General features: G+C 35.0%; 1 pseudogene; it reads right to left on the reverse strand.

The window, feature by feature from the left end:
* Window positions 1-9,096: 9,096 nt before the first annotated feature.
* Window positions 9,097-18,534, reverse strand: part of LOC149828582 (APO protein 3, mitochondrial pseudogene) — a 187,616-nt pseudogene continuing 178,178 nt past the window's right edge.

The following is an 18,534-nucleotide window of genomic DNA, read 5'->3' on the forward strand; positions in this document are numbered from 1 at the left end:
GGTGAGTGCATGTGATTTCAGTTGTTAGGTGTGAGTCTGCCTTTGTTTTGATAATTTCACAGTTTCGTAAAGTCTGTTTTGGGTAAGTTCATCATTTTAGGATCTTGTGAAATATTGTCTTGGCGTTTTTGTGTTTTGGTGTTTGATTGCTATTAAAAAAATAAAAAATTTGAGTATTATTGTTTTCGTAATTGTAGTGTTGTCCAGCCGGCTGTAGGATTTCCATATAGTTTTTAGTTATTTCATTAATATAATGTGCTGTTTGATATTTTTTTAATTTATATGTTCATTATGCAATACTGTGAGTAGTGTTGTTTCTAATTCGTTTGTGTTTTGAGTTAGGAGTTTAGTTAGTTTGTTGTAATCGTTTTATGTAGTGTTTTGAATTCCATCATGCTAGATAGATTGCTCATGTTTTGGTTAGATTAAATAGTTAGTATAGTTGCGTTGATTTAGGTTTATATTTTTCATGATAATGGTAGTTTAATCGTTATATTCTGATTTTTATGTTTTAGATTCATCTTCCCCAAGGAGGGGCGTCAGCCATTAGAGCTCCATTAGAGCTCTAGGCTATTTTTGGTAGGAGTCTTATGCATTTAGAAAGTCATTAGTGTGTCTAGATTCGTTGAATTAGGTTTTAATGCCTTAGAGGTTTTTTTTTGGAGTCTATTTAGGTAAGTCTTGAATTAGGTGTAACTCATTTAGTTTTATTCTACAAAGTCATTTTTTTTATTCAATTACTACCCTTTCATTACCCTAGGTAGACATTAATTTACTTAGAATTAGCATAGTTTTAATTAGGTGTGACGTTTTTCCAGAAGGAGGGCAAGTAGGTAATCTTTATTGAAAACGAATTTGGGAATTTGGAAGGGTTATTCAATTTCATGGATTCCCAATTGAAAAAGTATAACTCCTCTTGTCCAGCAAGGATAGAAACATATCCTCTTTCAATTTTGGAAATAAATGTGATTTTCAAATGCAATTCCCAAAATCGTTTTAGGGAAAGATTTTCAAAAATCATTTATTGCTTTTAAATAATAATGGAAAACGTATTAATTCCTTCGTGCTGGATGGATTTACCTTTTTCAACTTCCCAAATTGGTTTTAAATGTCATTAAAGAGGGGAACATGTTTTAAGAAAGAAGTAATTGTTAGTTAATTTTTTTTTGGAAAGCCAAAACCGTGTGGCTCTCTAGGCTGGACGATTTTTGCCAAATCAAGTTTCCAAATTTGTTATTTGATATTTATGACCCTCCTTTTTAACCTTCTCTATTAATATAGATTAGAATTAGATTGACTCTTTTTAGGGAGTATTAATTTAAATTTTAAATTAGGCATTGAGTTTTTAGGTAAGTAGTCATTAGTGTTTAGTCAACTTCTATTTAGGCATGTAGTTAATTTAGTTAAGTAGTCATTCCCATTTTCGGTGGTTAATTAATTAGATTTACATTATTAGATTACTAAGGTAGTTAACCTAATCTAGTCAACTTAGTTGACCCAATTAGGTTAGTCGTGTACCTAGTCTAAGCCAAGTCGAGTCAACTGAGTCAACCTAGTCAAACTAGTTGAACCTAGTCTAAGTCTAACCTTAAACCCGCACCCCATTGGTCTGTAGTTGTTCATTTCATTTAATTTTAATTAATATTAGATAGAGTGTAAGTTAGTTTAGTTATTCATTTGTCCGATCTAGTTAGATTTTAGAAGTAAGTTTATTTACGGTGTACTTGTTCATTGTGTTGATTTGAGTAGTTCCTTTAGTTAAGTTGTGTTTAGTTGTATTAACTACAACTTCTAATTCATATAATTAGAGTTGCATCTTTGATTAAACTAGTTGCATTTGATATCTTAAGTAACATAGCTATAGTCGTGATTTGCATATTGTGTTTATTCTTCCATGCATTTAGCATAATGGCATTCATCATTGGCATATAAACTGTTATTCAGTAACATTTAGGTCTGCATTGGTGTTAGATTGCATTCTAAGTGTTTAAAATAGAATTCCAAAGTGAATAGTGCATTGAACCCGAAACCCAATTTTTGCCCTGTCGCACAATCGTTATTTCATGTGCACAATTTTTGAGTTTTCCAAAAATTAATTTTCTATTCACTTTAATGACGTGTTAACTGTCTGCAGACCAAATTTCAGCTCAATCCGAGTTGATTTGGTCTGATTTTAAGCGTTTTGTGAAAATCGCTTTTTCGGATTTTAAAATTTCGGGACCTGTGATATCCAGATTTTTCCCAGTTTTGAAACGCTTATATCTGTTGTTCCAGATATCATTTTTTAATTCTGTAAAAATTGTCAGATTCTTGAATTTGTTAGTTACAGAATAGAACAAATTTTGGGAAAATGGAACCTCGTTTGCCTTGCCAAACAGTCATTTTCCGAAGAGTTGTCAGAAGTCTATTTTGCACTATTTAGGGGTAGATTTGTAATTTCCTTCATTTAGTCATTTTCGGTTTGTTTTCATCAGTTTCTGCATTTTAAGTGTTGCATCTGCATCATCCAGCATTGTTAGACTTAGAATAAGTAATTTTAGAATTAGTTTACTATTTTACTTGATTATTTTATTGTCATTAGGGTTTGTTTGGTTAATTTCATTGCTATTTTGATGTATTAGAATTATTTACTAACTTAGTATTTTCCTGTGTTATTAGGTTGAAAAGCATAAGAAAATTTCAGGGATTCTTGTCCAGGTGCAAAACTTTGAGAAGAGGCGAAAAGACAGAAATACCCTTGACGTGCAACAGAAGACTGAAGGGCTTTTCTAATTAGTTGTAGTGTTAATTTGTCATTGTATTAACATTGTATTTGTGACTAGTGTTTATTGATTAATAAATTGAATTTCTTAGAAATATTTGAGTAATTCTCATTCCCTGTGGATTCGACCCGTACTTACCACTTAGTGGAAAGTCGGTTATTTACTTTTGGTTGACAATTTTCCAAAGATTTTATTGAAGAATTATCTTTTAAAAAGAGCATTTATAAAAAGCCAACCAGAAGACCTAGTGTTTGTGAAAGTATCGTCAACCAAGATTATTTTTATGTTTGGCAAGAAAGGAAAGCTCAGTCCTCGATATGTAGAGTCATTCAGCATATTAGAGAGGATCGGCGAAACGGCATACCGAATGGAATTACCTCCTCAATTCACAAATATTCACAATGTATTCCACATATCAATGCTGCGAAAGTATGTACCAGATCCCTCCCACGTGCTACAATCCGAGGATCTGCAAGTATAGGAGGAGTTGACGGTAGAGGAGCGACCCATGGAAATCATAGATTGTCATGAAAAAGTAATGAGAAATAAGACTATCACATTAATTAAGGTTCGCTGGCAACACCATGGGCTCGAAGAATGTACCTGGGAGCCCAAAGAAGCCATGAAAGAGAGATACCCTGATCTGTTTATGTCTAACGTGTAACGAATTTTGCGGACGAAATTCTTTTTAGGGGGAAAGGATGTAAAACCCGAAAAATTCTGACAATTTTCAAATTTAATAAAGGTTATAATTATTGAAATGGATACGATAAAAGGATGAAGAGTCGATCCAAATGGATCAAGCGGATCCAGTAATCAGATTCGAATACAATATGGGGATTCAGACCTTAGAGGGAGTCAAAACCCACTTAAAAATCTAGTTTCAAATTTTCAAATTTTCAAATTTCAATTACATTCGCAAATCACATCTTGAAAGTATCATCTCTTGCGAATATCGCCATCGTCAGGACCATACTCGATTTATACACGCTTTCCAATAATTTACATGAAATAACGAGTTTTTTTCCTCGTTTGGGTCCCAAATTCGAGGATTTACTAGTCATATGTATTTTGAATTTGATTTATAAGTTTCGGGACTTGGTTCTTCATGAACAGTGCGCTTGCCACTTTGTATGTCATACTTACGTGATTTAGAACATCGCCCATCACTGAAGTATTTTTAGTCGCAAAGAAGTACAACCAGGTAAGAGTTAGCGCACTGTGATCATCGCAAAATTTTTCCTCTCTCTTCCTTCTCTTTTCCTTTTCAGCCTCTATTTCCTCCTTTTTGAAGGGAGAAAATAAAAGTCCAAAAAGAAGAGAGAAGAGAAGAGAAAAGAAAGAAGAGAGAGAGGAACCCTTTTGCGAAGGTCTCACTTGACCTTGATTTTGAAAAAGATTTTAAAGATTACTCGCCTCCACTTTTGAAATATTTACGAGAAAACTGGGAGACGGGATCCGCTCGTCGGTACGAGGTTCGACCGTTCCTGGCGCCTTTACCAGGGATAATCGAACCAAGGGTCGAATTCATGCCTTTTGCTTTGCTAAGAAATTATCTAAGAATTTATTCTAAGTCTAAATGCACAAAGAATCATGCTTGTGCAAATGCAAGGATGTATGCTCTTTCAAAAATGATTTTGGAAAATTCCCAAGTGTTTCTGAGATGAATCTGATAATAGAGTGAAGAAATGGCTTCTAACTTAGAACTTTAAGATTTTTAAAGTTCCAAGTTTCAGCAGTAATCAGAGTTTTGGGAAAATAAATCTTGACTTTGAAAGGAATGATTTTGAAGTTGAGATAAAAGGAAGAAGAAAGGAAATTTCAAAGTCATAAATGGACTTTGAATTTAGGATTTTTAAACTTGGATTAATGTTTGAAATGGAATTGAATTCTGATTTTGAAGTTTGAAATCAAAATGAAATGTGGGAAAAAATAGATTTGAGAAATGGGATTGATTTGGAATTCAAGATGGAATTTGAATCCAAAGTCTGGATTTTGAGATCAAAATTGAATTCTGGATTTAGAATCCGATAATGGGAATTGGATTTGAAATTTAGGATGAAATGGAATTGGATTCTATATCCTAAATGGAATTGGATCTGAAGTCTGAGGTCCAAAGTAGAATTGGGTTCTGGATCCTAAAATGAATTTGGATCTTGAAGTCTGAGATCCAGAGTAGAATTGGGTTCTGGATCCTAAAAATGGATTTGGATCTGAAGTCTGAGATCCAAAGTAGAATTGGGTTCTGGATCCTAAAATAGATTTGGATTTGAAGTCTGAGATCCAAAGTAGAATTGGGGTCTGGATCCTAAAATGGATTTGGACCTGGGATCCAAAAAGTGGAGATTTGTACTTGAAAATCTTGATCCAAGTTGAGATTTAGGATCTAACCTTAGATTTGGATTCTGAGAGTCCAAATGGGACTTCTGAAGATGGATCTGGGTTTTGAAAACCCAGTTTTTTAAATACAAAGTTTAAGAAGGGTTAAGTTTTGAGATTCAGAATCAAACTCAAGCCTTGATTTTGAATTTTGAAGGTGGGAAAGATAAACTTGGATTTGAATTTGAAATCAGAAGATGAATCAGAGGTTTCAAAGTTGAATTAAACTTTGAAAATGAAATTTGGAAATGGAATTTTGAATATGAAATTGAATTTTGAGATCTCAAAGTCAAATTGGACTCTTGAAATTGAAATCTAAATCTTTGAAATAAGATAGAAGAATGAATTGAGATAGAGATAGAAGAAAGATATTTGAGATCACTTGGAATTTTAAAAAGGGAGTTTTGAAAATATGATGCAATTCTATCCTAAATGATGAATGAATTTTGAAGAATTTGAAATTGGATTTTGAAAATCATATTCCATTCTTTAAATGAATGTAGATAAGATTAATGATATAATATATCCCTGACTATGGTCATTGGATATATTATATAACAATCATATTTAAATTCAAGTGAAGAATTAAACATATTTCGGTGCTTTTATAGAGTTTAAAATGAAAATAATTCTCAATATATCCTGACTATGGCCATTGATATATGTATTGAATTAATTTTAGACTAAACTCTGATAAAAGAGGAAAATATTTAAAGAAAATATGATGAATTTTGAAAAGGATCCAGTGTAGATCCAGTGTTATTCTATAAAAGATAAAAATCCTAAGTTTTGTTTGCATCCTGACTATGGCCATTGATGTAAATCATCAACTTAGGATTAATCACCTTTTATAAAATGGTGCACGTGCCATTCGTGTTTCACCATTTGTGAGATTTTGAAATAAAAAGTAAAGTGACATGAAAACAAGCAATTTGTGATATTTATAATGCTCATTCATTCTATTCTAATACTGAAAATGTAAATATTTTCACTACATCTAGCTACTCGAACTGAATTTGAAATCCTAATCTAAGAAAGACATTAACATTTCTAGGAATTCCCGCAAGAAAGAAGAATTAGCACCAAGCCAAGATAAAAGGAAATAGAAGAAATTAATGTTAGCTTAAGATGCTACATCATGCTATATGGCATATTATGAGAAAGTATATATATATATATATAAGCAATGCCATAAGCAAACAGAAGCTCATACGCGAGAGGATATGTGTAATGGATGAGAGCAAGAGCCAGGATGGTCCAAGGTGAACCTTCCTGAGATGTGACAGCCATAGCTGCTTGTGGTGAGCTATTATGAAAATGGAAGATCCTAGCGGATTTTTGTGAACTACTTGTGAGAACTCACGGTTTGTGGCAAGTCTATATGCAATGAATGTACTGTAGCGTCCACTTGTGAACTGCTAAGGAAAAGAAATTTTAACTGCATGCTGCTACTCAGAGGGGAGGGTTGGAAATGCAATGTTGTTGGTGGTAACAACGAGGGTTGTTGAGACCAAACCTTTCCTAAAAAAGAAAAAGAATTCTAGAACATCTTGAACTGAAGCAGGCATAGTTTCTATACTGCAAATGTTAGCAATCAGCTGCAAATTCCCTTGATCGCATTCCCTAAATAAAGTCAAAACAATGTGATGAGGCAGTTCTTCATTTACAACTGACAGATCAATACACCCCAAAAGCAGTGCCATCATTATTTACTAAGAAATTGTTGAAACACACCCAAACACAGTCCAGGATTTGTAGAGGAGTCTTATGCTACATCAATGGAGGTTATGGCACACCTTGAGTCAGTAGCTGGACTAGGAAAATCATTATGAGATTTAAGTTTAGTTTTAGTTGAAGAGAAGCTGAGATTCTTGGATTCAGCTCTAGTTGAAAAGTGTGAGGCTCCTGGAGCATTTGCAATGGAATAGGTTGTATAACAAGTGTGAATGGTTGTGTGATTAAGTGGGCCAACAGAGGCTGTGAGGACAGGGTGCATGATATGAGGTGGATGATGAGGTAGTACAAATTTGAGCTTGCGCCTGAAGATGCTGAGACAATAGCACTTGCTATTGATGTTGTTGCAAACACTAAATGCAGTTCATTGACTAGATGATGATTGATGAGCCTACAGTGATGGTGTCTGATTTGTAACCCAAAACCCACTGTATTCAAACTAAATGATGGTTGTGGTGGAAGCCTTTGGTCATCTATCTATTTGGGCATTATATATATTGATGACATCGATCCTTGTATATAAGATGAGGAGATTTTGTTGCTCAAGGTTGGAAAGAGGACAGTCAGTGCTGTGAACAACTCAGAGAATATGTCACAAGGTGTCACAAGGGAGATTTTGGGGATATCTGTTACTTGGACAGGCTTAAAAGTGATAACATATGAACCAACTTGTTCATGCTAGAGAGTCTGACACATGATCATCGAACAACAGAAACTATTACCTTCTGTTTTATTAAATTATTACAAACAATATAAATCAATCCAGGAAATAAACAGTCAAATGGTCTATTTGGAAAAAAATAAATAAAATCATGCTGAAAGAAATGAACATTTGAATCAAAGGAAAGATTGATTAACCCAAGTAAATACTCAAGCTAATGCTAAATCCAAAGTAGATATCTAAAATGCACATTAATGTAATTAGACTAGTGTACTTACACCTTACATGAGTAGCCGATATGAACAGCAAAAGTGAATTTAACTCATCTTACTGTCTGATCTTCTACGAAAAAAATTAACATCCATTACCATAGTCTGTAGAGGCAATTAACCGTGTGAAAGAAAACTTGCAATGAAAACTCCAATTAATCATTTGATACTTAAACAATTGTAACATAAATACCATGACGTACTTGATATATTACAGTAACTAAACAAAGAAATCAAAGGAAAATGCAAGCAATATACTAAATAATGGGGTAAAATACCAGATTCAGGCCTCAGAAAGAGGAATGTAGGGAATCTGCAAAATGCTTAACTCTGGAACCTGTTAATGCTGAGATGAGGCTGCATTCATCGTTCACAAGGGGATGCTGTTATAGGATTGAACAACAGCAATCATGATATTTGACAGGACTGTAATGGCTGGTATTACTGTATTGGTGACACAGGGGGTGATGGGGTCATGGGTATAATGAGGTGGGGTTACATATAATATAATGAAAGGTAATGAGAGGGCTACTATGTAACAGCGGATAGGAGAGATGTTTGTTGATGCCATGGACACATGGACATAGCAAGGTTGCTATGGACGTTATTTCTATAAGTACTGCTGTGAAAATCACAACAGATAGAGGTGTTTTGTAGAGGCTAATGGTGTAAAGGGTAGGTACCTACATGATATTCTGATTAATGAGGGCATACATTGGATGCCCTGAATTAATGGATATGCTGACAGGTGCTATGATGTACCAACACAATGAATGTGGCATACTACTGAAGGTTGTTGAATGATAGTGCAATGAAGGGTAATTGGTGGCTGTGAGTGGAATATAATAATAGGTTGAGGTGTGAGTGAGTGGTGCTGAGCAAGCCATTGCGTGAATGAAGTGAGTTTATCATGCAGAATATACATGTCACGTAAATGACGATTGAAGCTGAGAATGCAGAAGTAAAAAAAAATAAGAAGAATTCTATAAAAATGACAATCTTCATTATACAACATTTAATATTCACCGGCTTGATAAAGAAAATGACTTCTAAAGGTAGAAATAAAGCAAAACTCAGGTAAGGAAACTAAAAAAATAGGTTAAACTGATTCAGACTCTAGAATGAATCCAATCCACAATATATAAAAGAAAACAATGTGTACCTGGAATGCTACAGATGAGTTATAAACATGCAAAGATACTACATGATAATGGTGATCTGGGTGCACAGATGAGCGTATCTGTGAGAAGATGGCGGGGTTATCAGCTTCAATTTCATCAAATGGGTTCTATTAGGCAACAAGGTCCTCTTTAGCTCGGTCAGGAGAGATGTTATTCAACTTCATCACGCTCCTATGTTCATCAGAAATCGGAGCACCACCCTGGATACATAGTTCAACAGTTACTGGGGCTTTGCCATAGTACCTCTTGAACTCATTTAGCAGAGCAGGACTATTGGGGTTTGGCACAAGCTACACTTAGTTCATTCCTAACACATCTTCCATTGTTACTTCTTGCCATACATGCAGACCGGTGCGAAATTGACGCTTTTGTAGCCTTGCACATCCTCCCCTTGTGTCCCACAGGACCAGACTCACACCTCTGGACAATACCCACATGTCTTAACAACATATTTCCTCATAATTTCCACTGCTTCATTTCTCATTATCAACCAGGACTCCAAGGTCTTGATGCTCAATTCATCTTCAATGGAATGGACAGGCCCAGTTCTTCTTCTAGTTGGGAAATTTGGCAAGTCTAGTCCTGCTTGAATGCAGAACTCTATAATAGCAGGCAGCCTCTTGACTCTGAATCTTTCATCGTGCACAATTCTTGGCTTCTTCGTCCTGTCATCAAGATGAAAACACCAGGAAAAAAAAACCCACAACATCTTCCACTTTACCCTTGATCCAGACATGCATGTCACTCCTAAGACCACTGTTTGGGCCAACACGGCCAACATGAACTTCTGAACAAAACCAGCATTCACTATCTTTGACAAGCCATTAAGAAGGTTGGTTTTTGCTTTGTAAATTTGATGAGCAATGGGTGCAAGTTCTGGGATAAGTAAACCATTGTCAGGAGGTTCAAGTGTCCCACAAGGGTTTAATTTTCTTACTTCTGCCTTTACTCTTTGAATGAGTACTTTCATGGGTATTGGACTTGACTTTCTTTCAGATTTATCACGAGCTAGCCTAGGAAGGTCAACACACCCCAAATCATTGTGGACTTCTGATGAAAACGAAGAGCAAGAATATGGTACAAACTTCACTCTGTTGCATACACATCTTTCGAGGAACTAGTTTTGGCATCTCATCTTTTGTTGCATTTGTTATGTAGGTGAGCTCTTAGCAAGAATCGAGGCAATTCACAGCTCTTACCAACATAAGCTTCTTATTTGAACTAGTAAAATAACAACAATCATGAATGGGCTTTATCATGAATCGAACATGCATCAAGCACTGACATGCCATTTGGGTCCATACTGCTGATTGGTATTTCGTATTGGGGTCCATATCACCAACTAATCTCAGCCACTGGATTTTGTTTCAGCAGGGCAATCCAAGCAGATCAGCTTATCAAAGAATCACCATCGCATATAGATCTGAGCTCATAGATATATGCTCACCATCCGCACTTGACTTCGTAGGATTCACAGAGTTGGATATAATGGGGGATAAACAGAAAAGTGGAAACAGATAATCACCATTAATGTGCAGGGGTTATGATGGTTGAGATATTACAGTAGGGTGACCGTGAGCATCTCTATGCTATTCAACCAGGGCTCATGTTGGTTGTCTGTAATGAAAAAGGGACTGGGGTAGTTTCCTGTTCTAACTCTATTGAGGAGATATGGCACCCCGCAAAAACCAATTGAAGTGCAGAGGTCAGGCACCAAGAGATTTTCTAGTGACAATGTATCATGCGGAGCACAGGATTTCCAGGAAACCATCGTCAAGGATGGGATAAATGCAGGACAAATGAATTCAAATAAAACTGAAAATCAAAGGAAGACAGCCATGGGAAATTCAACTGGAAACAGGAAATGAAGCCAAAAATTACAATTGGACACATCTTATGATATTAAAACAAAGATGAAATCAAAACCAACTATTGTAATCAAAATTAGATAACAGTAAATGGAAAGCTTAAAAAAAGAACCGATCACCAACCAATAAGATGTTATGTGGTACCTGTCATACATAGAATATATTCATAGCTACCAAGAAATCAAGTAGGAACAATATTATGTGGTATTGAACCACAGAGCAAACACATAAAAGATGAATTGAATGACACAAAGACAACTAGTGAGGCTAAAAAAAAGGAAAAAAAAGAAGATGTAGGACCATGTTCATCCCTGTGATTTTACAACATGCGGGTCGATTCTGCTATATGCAGATCGACCTTGCGAATCATGCATTTAACGAATAGAAAACAAAGCAATAAGCTATGCAAAAATTGAAAAAAAGGAGTGTTCCAGATGAAGAAAATAAAATCAAAGGGGGAACTGAAAATTTAAACTAAAAGAGTGTTTAAATACAGGAGCAGGGGAGTGGAAACACTCGTTTACACTATGGCAGAGCGCAAATGTGTGTTATAGTGAAATTAGGAGGCTACAAGCTTGCGTTTATGTTATGGCAAAACATAAACGCGTATTTGCCACAAAGATCCAGAAGCAGGAGCATATGTTTACACTACAGCCGAGGACCGCTAAAAAGAAAAGAAAACGAAAACCATAAAAAAAAAGAAACAAAGAATATCACAGAGATGTTACGACCACGATGAAATCCCATGGAATGGGTGATAGATCAAAAGGAAAAAAAAATCCAGAGATCCTGAAATGAGATAGGGATGAAAGAGAGGAGGGATAAGCAATCAAAAGAGAAAATTATACCTGAACCGGATCGCCTTGAGAGGAGAAGGTATCTCTTTCTCGCACCTCCCCATTCGATGGATTGGCTTGCTTTACAGTGGAGAGGAATCAAAGTTCAATTGCTTGAAGAGGAGGTGCCAGAAGGAAAAATTTAAGAGAAAGGGGATCAGAGGGAAAGGATAGAGGAGATTTGATACGTCGAAGGTGGAGGGGTGAAGCTGGATGCTGAAGGAGGCGATGGATGCCTCTTTTTATAAGCATAAAGGGAAGAATCGAAAGAGAGCGTCAGTTAGTGATCGAGTGCTAAAGAAGAAGGAAGATGATCGAATGGTCGATCATCTTGGGAAGCAAGAGGGTGCGATGGAGAGGGCTTCAGTGGATGGCTTGTGAAGGGAAGCCGAGAGGGGGAGAGAGAGAGAGAAAGAAAGGGAGGGTTTCGAGAGAGGCAGCATGACTTTAGGGTTTTCTTTTTTTCTCTTTTTTAACACCCCCTTCAATTTTATTGATTTTTCCAAAACAAGCCTTTTAAAAAAAAAATGGATTTTATCAAAAGAATGATTTTTCAAAAAGGTGGTTTTTAAGAACTTTTTGTATTTTCTTTTTTATTTTCCTATATTTTTTGTTCTTTTCTTGAGATTTTGATTTTTTGCTCTTTTTCTTTGAAATTTTCTATTTTTGTATTTTTTTTTAAAACAAAACTCTAAAAACTTATGGGATTTCTAGACCATTTATAAAATTTCACAAATATTTACCAAAGAAGGCTTTACTCAGAATTTGAGTTTATTTTTTTGGAAAATTTCTTCAGAAAATGGGTTAAGAAAAGTGAGTTTGGATCCCAGCGAATCTAAGAAATGAATGAAATTTTTGTTAAAAATTGTCCCGATTATTCGGAGAAGGTGAGTCAGGAGCAAAAGGGGAATTTTGGATTTTTGGGAAAATTTGGGGTGTTCACAGATGCCCCTCTTTGCTGCTAAGCCGGTTGTAAGCCGAGCTTAGCGGCAAATAAGACACACCAAATTTTCAAAAAAAATGCCCCAGTCAGAAGGTCTGAACTGGGTGTGGAAGAATTGGCTTTGTAAAACATTATTTTTCAGGTTTTGCACCTTACCCTGAAAGGTTTCTTTTTTTTTTGGGAAGAAAACGAAATCCTCGAGAATGAAAATAATTTGGATGGAAGAAAGAAATGAGGAAATCGTGATGGGACTTTGGGATGAATATCCCGAAATGGTAAAAGGAGAGATTTTAAAGAAGTCTCATAGTTGAGACAAAAATAAGAATTTTTTTAAAAGACACAGGCTTAGCCCTTAACCTGGATGGGACAAAGATATTTGAAAGACCATGATGGGATATTTTTGAAAAATACCTCGTGAGACGAGGTTTAGGTATAATCTTTATTTGGATGGATATACAAAGCATGGACTCTTTGATAAGAAAGACCATGATGGGACTGGGAGAAATACCTCACCAGAATGAAGCAATTCTCTTTGAAAAATACAAACAATGCTAGGTTGAATCAAAATAGATATTTAGCATTTGTTTTATTTTTGGATAACTAGAAAATTTCATCAATAAGATGAAATTGCAATTGATTCAAATGCTTGAAAGTGTGCATGTATGTGCGAAAGATATTTTCTCTTTTTACCTAGAGTATTTCCTCCAAAATGAGGTTAACTTCCTGGATTCCAGAGTCAGATTCAAATTTTAAAGTTGTTGAGTTTCTTCAAGGAAGTTATCCATTTCTTTGACATGAATAGAGAAGAAATACTCTTAATTTCATAAAAGCAAGCAGTGAAAAGACATTGATGAAAGGATTTTGCACGAGAAAAAGTGATTCCTGGCAATTTTGGCAGTTTGATATCCTGAGACTGATCTTTCTGGCATTCTTTTTGAGACATTGAGCTTTCTTGGGTTTTCGGGGGAAGTTCATTACATCATCCTTCATTTTGGAGATGCTCCGATCCTTCTTTTTCTCAGGGATTATATTGGCTCATTGGTTAAAAATCTTGATGATAGCAGCGATCAAATATCTTTTAGGGTTTGTGGGGAGGCTCAGCGCAGTCGCCTTCATCTTGGCGGTGATCTGAACGTTCCTTGAAAGGATCCTTCACAAACTCCTTCATCTCGAAGATGATTCGAATCTTCTTTGGCCCTGGGGGTCGAACTCGCATATTCATCTTCATCTTGACGACAATTGAGAGATCCCCTTTGCGGATATTTGATTGTAGCTTAGATGAATGAGGAGATATGGATTGATTGAATTCTTTTTATCGCTTAGGATATTTTCATTGCCTGATTGCTAGAAAAATGAACTTAAAACATGCGCCATAGCTATGATCAATATTGATTCGCTTCCGTTTTTTCAACATCATTGAATATTTCTTTCGCTAATCATACAAAGGATATTTCCTACATCCTCTTGGTTGATCAACAGAGAGAAGATTTGAATTTTACTCTTTTTCGCAAAGAAGCTTCACCCTTTTGGAAAGAATACTAGGGGTAATCTGAGGTGATTCTTTTGTGCAATAAAATATTGGAATCAACACATATTTTTAGCAGACTGGCAAAGTTTTCGAGAATCCTTGGTGAAATAATCACTCAATATAGATTTTGATAGGACCTCGGGCTGACATTTTGGAGAAATAATGTAAGGTTTTAGACTTTGAAAACTTGATCAGTAAAACTAGATTTGGCAGGACCAACTTGAAAAATAAGGTTAAGTAAAGAATTTTAGTAAAGGACCTTGGTAAAAGAATTTGGTAGAAGAATTTGCTAAAGGACCAGTGTAAAACTGGAATTTCGAAAAGGGTCTTGGTAAAAGATTTTTTTTTTTTTTGGTAAAAAGATTTTGGTAAAGGACCGGTGTTAAACTGGGATTCTGGAGGATAAATTTGAGAAAAATTTAGAATTTTGAAGAATCAATTTTGAAGGACCAATGTAAACATTGGAATTTTGAAGGACCACTGTAAAACTGGAATTTTGAAGGACCAATTTGAGAAAATTGGAATTTTGAAGGCCCAATGTACACATTGGAATTTTGAAGGACTAGTCTACACTTTGGAATTTGAAGGACCAATTTGTGAGAAATTGGAATTTGGAAGGACCAATGTAAACATTGGAATCTTGAAGGACCAGTTAAAACTGGAATTTTAAAGGACCAATTTGAAAAATTAGAATTTGGAAGGACCAATGTAAACATTGGAATTTTGAAGGACCAGTGTAAAACTAGAATTTTGAAGGACCAATTTATGAAATTGGAATTTGGAAGGACCAATGTAAACATTGGAATTTTGAAGAACCAGTGTAAAACTGGAATTTTGAAGGACCAATTCGAAAAATTGGAATTTAGAAGGACCAATGTAAACATTGGAATTTTGAAGGACCAGTGTAAAACTGGAATTTTGAAGGACCAATTTATGAAATTGGAATTTGGAAAGACCAATGTAAACATTGGAATTTTCGAAGGACCAGTGTAAAACTGGAATTTTCGAAGGACCAGTGTAAAACTGAAATTTTGAAGGACCAATTTGTGAAAGTTGGAATTTGGAAGGACCAATGTAAACATTGGAATTTTGAAGGACCAATTGGGATTTTGAAGAACCAATTCATAGAATTGGAATTTGGAAGGACCAATGAAAACATTGGAATTCGATGAAAGACCAATTGGAATTTTGAAGGACCAGTGTAAAACTAGAATTTTGAAAGACCAATTTATGAAATTGGAATTTGGAAGGACCATGTAAACATTGGAATTTTTTTGAAGGACCAATTGGAATTTGGAAGGACCAATTCATGGCATCGGAATTTGGAAGGACCAATGAAAACATTGGAATTTGATGAAGGAGCAATTGGAATTTTGAAGGACCAATTCATGGAATCGGAATTTGGAAGGACCAATGAAAACATTGGAATTTGATGAAGGAGATAGGAATCCAAGTTAAAACTCGGATATTTAAAAGGAAGATGGAATATATAAAGGGGAAAACCCGAGTTGGAACCCGGATTTTAAGGATAAAGGATACAAAGAGAAAATTGAGTTTGAAAACTCGAATTTTTGACGCAACCATTGGTTCCAACACGAGCATTGGATCCAAAAGGAAGTCTGAGTCGGAACTCCGAACTTCAAATGAAAAGATAAAAGGAAGACCCGAGTTGGAACCCGAATCTTAAAAGAAAAGATAAAAGAAAACCCGAGTTTTTGGAACTCGAATTTTTAAGGAAAACGATTGGTCTAATGCGAGGATTAGAACCAAAGGAAAGCTCGAGTCGGAACTCGAAACTTCAAAAGAAAAGATAAAAGGAAGACCCGAGTCGGAACCCGAATCTTAAAAAAAAGGAAACCTGAGTTTTTGGAACTCGAATTTTTAAGGAAAACGATTGGTCTAATGCGAGGATTAGAACCAAAGGGAAGCTCGAGTCGGAACTCGAAACTTCAAAAGAAAAGATAAAAGGAAGACCCGAGTCGGAACCCGAATCTTTAAAAGGAAAAGATAAAAAATTAAGTATTAATGAAAATTAAAGAATTTATGGAAGATGATCCAGGTTTATCCTTTAACCTGAAAGGGTAAAAGAATAAAATTGACAAATTCTACAAAATTTAATAAAAGTTTGATAAAGAATTAAAAGAATTGATAACAAATGATAAAGAATCAATAAAATTGATAAAGAATCGGAAATAAAGAATTGACAAGGATTGACAAAGATGGTAAAATTTGGTAGAAAAGTTGAAGATACTTGGAAGATGATGAAGGACTTTAGGATTATCCCTGATCCTGAAGGAAGAAGGACCTCGCGGGACGAGGTTCAAGTTTATCCCTTAACCTAAGCGGAAAATTCAGGTTTGTCCCTTAACCTGAGTGGGAAATTCAGGTTTGTCCCTTAACCTAAGTGGGAAATTCAGAAGAAAAAAGGAATACCTCATGGGAAAGAGGCATCAGGTTTATCCCTTAACTTGAAAGGGTAATTAAAAATAAGAATGACAAGAAGAATTAATAAAAATGGATGAAAAATCAATAAGATTAACAAAATTGATAAAGATGAATAAAACTGATAAAGATTGATAAACGAAAAATTGATAAAAATTGAGAAAAAGAGTTTTTGTTTGATCATGCCTGCATATAGGATCTTTGAAATGAGACGAGAATAGGAAAACAAACATTTTTAGAAAGAAAGATTAACCGCGAGAGCTGATCTTTGAAAGGGGATCATTCACGAGAGATCGTCATGAGGGTTAATTTTTGAAGCAACAATTTGAAAACCAATTTTTTAGAAAATATGATCAACATGAGGGTTGATTTTTGAATGCAATGATTCAAAGTCAATTTTTGGAAAATAGGATCAGCACAAGGGTTGATCTTTGAATGCAATGGTTCGAAACCAATTTTTAGAAAATATGATCAACACAAGGGTTGATCTTTGACTGCAATGATTCGAAATCAATTTTTAGAAAATATGATCAACACAAGGGTTGATCTTTGAATGTGATGGTTCGAAAACCAACTTTGGAAAATATGATCAACACAAGGGTTGATCTTTGAATATAATGGTTTGAAAACCTATATTTATTTTTAATTTTTTTTTGGAAAAGATGATCGACACGAGGGTTGACCTTTGAAAAAGGTTGGACTAAAACATGAAAAAATTTCATGATTTTTGAAAGATCCTAATAGGAAATATCATTTCTCTCATAAATGATGTCAGGATTGTCCCGCAAAAGAATAAGAATCTAATGGCAAAAGAATATTTTGGAGCGTAAATGCAATTTTAACAATAAAAGGTGCCCTAATATGGCGAAAGAAATAAGAATTAAACAAAAAATAGGAAGAAAATTGTCATTTCATTGATAAGCAATGACTGAAAACAAAACTTGGATATTTACAAGTGATAAAAAGAGATCACAGGAGACTGGGGCTGAGTTGCCCCTATAAGATGACTACTAAGAAAAGGAGAAAAACAGAGAAACTTCAGCATCATTTGGAGTGGTCTGGGAAAGGCTTGGTTAGAACTGCCGGCTGCTCTTCTTCTTCGTCCTCTATCAGAAGATTTTTATCAATGCAATCCTGGATGATGTTCTTTAGGACGAAGCAGTGCTCAGTGTCGTGCCCCACTGCTCGGTGGAATTTGCAGAACTTGTCCTTCCATTTTCCCAGGGAGACTGGAGGATCAGCAACTCTCGGGAGTTTAATCATATCTTTGCTCAACATATATGGTTGATCTTTTGGAAGTGGTATTTTTAAAACAATAATTTTCAATAAAAGCTTTGGAAAATCGTCAACCAAAATTAAATAACCGACTTTCCACAAAGTGGTAAGTATGGGTTGAATCCACAGGGAACAGGAATTACTCAAATATTTCTCAAAAATTTAATTTATTGATCACAAGTATCAGTCTACAATCACAATGTTAATAACAACTACAGATTAACACTAAAATAAAATGGAAAAGCTCTTCAGTCTTCTGTGCACGCCAAGGGTATTTCTCTCTTTTCGTCTATTATCCACTCTTTGTACTTGGACAAGAAACCCTGAAAAATGATTATGCTTTTCAACCTAAAAACAAAGGAAAATGAAGAGTTAGTAACTTATTCTAATAACGTGAGCTATAGATGAAACTAAATCTAATTTTCAAGAATTTAATAAGACAAATCCTAATTATGATAAAACAATTAAATAAAATATTAAACTAATTCAAAAATCAACTAACCTAAGTCTAACAATGTTGTATGATGCAGATGCAGCACCTAATATGAAGAAAATACTGAAAACAGTACGAAAATGTTAAAAAGAATGAAATTACAAATATGCCCCTAACTAGTGTAAAATAGACTTCTGACAGCTCTTTGGAAAACCACTGTTTG

Source organism: Nuphar pumila, chromosome 9 (assembly GCF_984573655.1).
Source record: "Nuphar pumila chromosome 9, dmNupPumi1.hap1.1, whole genome shotgun sequence".
Taxonomy (NCBI): domain Eukaryota; kingdom Viridiplantae; phylum Streptophyta; class Magnoliopsida; order Nymphaeales; family Nymphaeaceae; genus Nuphar; species Nuphar pumila.